Source organism: Austrofundulus limnaeus, unplaced genomic scaffold (assembly GCF_001266775.1).
Source record: "Austrofundulus limnaeus strain Quisiro unplaced genomic scaffold, Austrofundulus_limnaeus-1.0 Scaffold330, whole genome shotgun sequence".
Classification (NCBI taxonomy): Eukaryota; Metazoa; Chordata; class Actinopteri; order Cyprinodontiformes; family Rivulidae; genus Austrofundulus; species Austrofundulus limnaeus.
Window position 1 is genome coordinate 577,128 of NW_013952732.1, and position 2,764 is coordinate 579,891.

The window sequence follows — 2,764 nt, forward strand, 5'->3', positions numbered from 1 at the left end:
TTTCTATATAAGGTATGGGACTGACGGAAAGGTCCGTCCCCGCCCCATTCTGCATGCTGCAGCGAAGTGGACCTGTCCTTCGATTCGGGCCAAAGGAAGGACGTATTTGTCGGCCGCATCGGAGGAGTCTTTGGTTTTGGACGTCCTTCGTCGCGGCGCTGTGACGTATGCGGCCGACAAATTCGACCTTCGGAGGACCCGTCCTGCCGTTTTGGACACAGCCAAAGATTTATGAAACAAATATTTATACCCTTCAGGTTCCAGTCCAGACAGAAGTGACCCCAAACTCTCAATCGGTCTCCTTTGGATGGTTTCCTGTGGCGGGGRAGGCGGAGCAACATCGACCACCTGAAAACAACAGAAGGAGGATAAAATTGATGTCAAGACTGATGCAACAAAAACACAATAAATATTTACTAAGTGATGCCACAAAATGAAAAACACCAAAAACTGAGCGTACAAGCAAAAGTCCAAAGAATATCTAGAGTCAAATGCATAAAAATGGATGATTTCAAGACAAATTGAAAATACAGTAATTATTGATCTGAAGTTTGTTTAAACAAAACAAAATAACTTCCTTATCCTGACACTTTGTTTTGCTTTGAATGTCGCTTCAACTCAACTCCAACTTTAAGTGGTTGTTTTAACACTAACCTTGCACGGAACAAACGATTTCCCTGGTGAATCTTCACCTTCAGGTCCTCCAACCCCAGAGTACGTCCGGACCGTTACCTGCACAAAAAAAACACTTTCCAGTAAAGGTGCAGAGATTTTGTTTTACCTCATGTATTACAATCAAATATTTGACAGAGAAAGTAGGTGTAGGATCTGTAAACACACATACCTTAGTTCCAGGTGGGAGTCCTACGAGCTGAGGAGGCGTGACGTGAGTTTTGTGATGCAGCTCTTTGTGTTCCATACGGTCTTTAATGTACAGGAAGTGAAGACGGCACTTGTTGCAGCTGAGCACGTGTTTCTTCTGGRGACACAGACACACAAAGACACACTCAGGGTTTGTTTTGGGACGTCGCTTCCTGGCGCTGACCAGCTGCGGTGCGAGCATCAACCTGGTGGCGGATGATGTGCTTCTGGTAGCAGGCGCTAAGGCGCAGCACTCGGAGGCAGTACGGACACATGAGGTTCCTGGTGTCTGAGTGAACCGTCCTGAAGTGAGACCAGACGTCGGAGTAGAAGGACGAGCGGAAGTCACACACCTGCGGGCCGAGACAACGGCTCGGTGAGTTCATGTTAAACTGAGGAGGAGGTGGCGGCTTGTTCTGGGCACTTACAGACCTGACAAGAATACGGCATCTCTCCTGGGTGGTGAGTGTTCTTCATGTGATACATGAAGGCTGGCTCAGTGTCGAAAGACAGCTCACAGATCTTACATGTTACTGCGGGAAACCATAAAAAAAAAAGAAGAAACTTTGACGTTTAAAGTTTTCATGTGCTTATTAATATTCTCAATACAATTACTGAAAATATGGCAAGTTGCAAATGATGCATTTTCGTGTTTACAAACCTGTTGACTGGTACTGGCTGTGAACAACCTCCATGTGGCACTGCAACCTGAACGGAGATGCAAAGTTTCGGAAACAGTGGGGACAGGGGGACACGGAGTCTCTGTATTTATTTTGCTGAATAATCTCCAACATGTGTTCCTGCGCGTGGTCCATCAACCTGCAGCACACAGAACAAACATTCAGACTTAAAGCTTCAAGCACGTCACCTAACTGGAATGTCCCCAGTTCACTGCATTAATCAGCTGACGTTAGATCTCACTTGATGTTGTTGCGCAGATTCTTGTCGCAGTGAAGGCAGCGGAATGGTCGACTGAACTTGTCAAACTGATTCTTCCCTGATGAGCTTCCTTCGGCGCTGCCATAATAAAACNAGCTCCTGGTCCACCTGTTCTTCTTTAATGTCCTCCGGCTTCAACTCCACAAAAGGTTCTGGTTCAGCTTTGCACTGAAGTTCAGAACCAGGTTCTTGGATTTCCATAGGCTGGATCAGAGACTCTGGTTCAGGTTTGTATTTAGGTTCAGGACTTGTTTCTTCRGTGTCCAGAGGCTGGACCAGAGACTCTGTCAGAGCTGTGATCATCCTCGCCACCTCTCCCTGACCGTCCACGGGGTGCAGGCTGCACGCCAAACTGAACGATCTGGAGGGTTTAAACAAGATCAGAGACGGTCGTTGAATTAAAACCAAAGAAGAAGAAACTCTGCAGTCATGGAGTCACGACTTCATCATCAGTCGGTCAAACACGAGCGGAGATGCACCAGTTCTGGTTTCAGATTTTAGCTCTGACCTGACGCTACAGAACCAGAAAACAAATTAAAAAATACAAATAAAAAAACACCGAAACGAAACAGAAAAAAAAAAAACTGAGAACAGAGTGTGTCTTCTTTCCTAACAGAGCTTTGGGACGGGGAGGAGAGGGTTTCACCTGCTGCTCGCTGAGGGTCTGCTGAACGATTATCACGTGCAGTCTCCAAACACACCAGAACCATAATCTAGATTTGACTATAGTTGGTTCAAAAAGGTACTAGTAGGGTTTGAAACCTGCTAAATCTAGTGAGAAAGTGGCTCGACCAAACGGACCCAGGCACAGACTACATCCTTGTTTCTGCATCCTGTGCTGATGGTGCGTTCAAGGACCAAAGAAAATGTTGGATTTTTCAGAAMTGATTGTTTAAAAAACAGGAAAAAAAAWCTAATTTTAAAATTTGCTCGTCCAGTTCCTGGTTTTAATCGATCAAGGTGA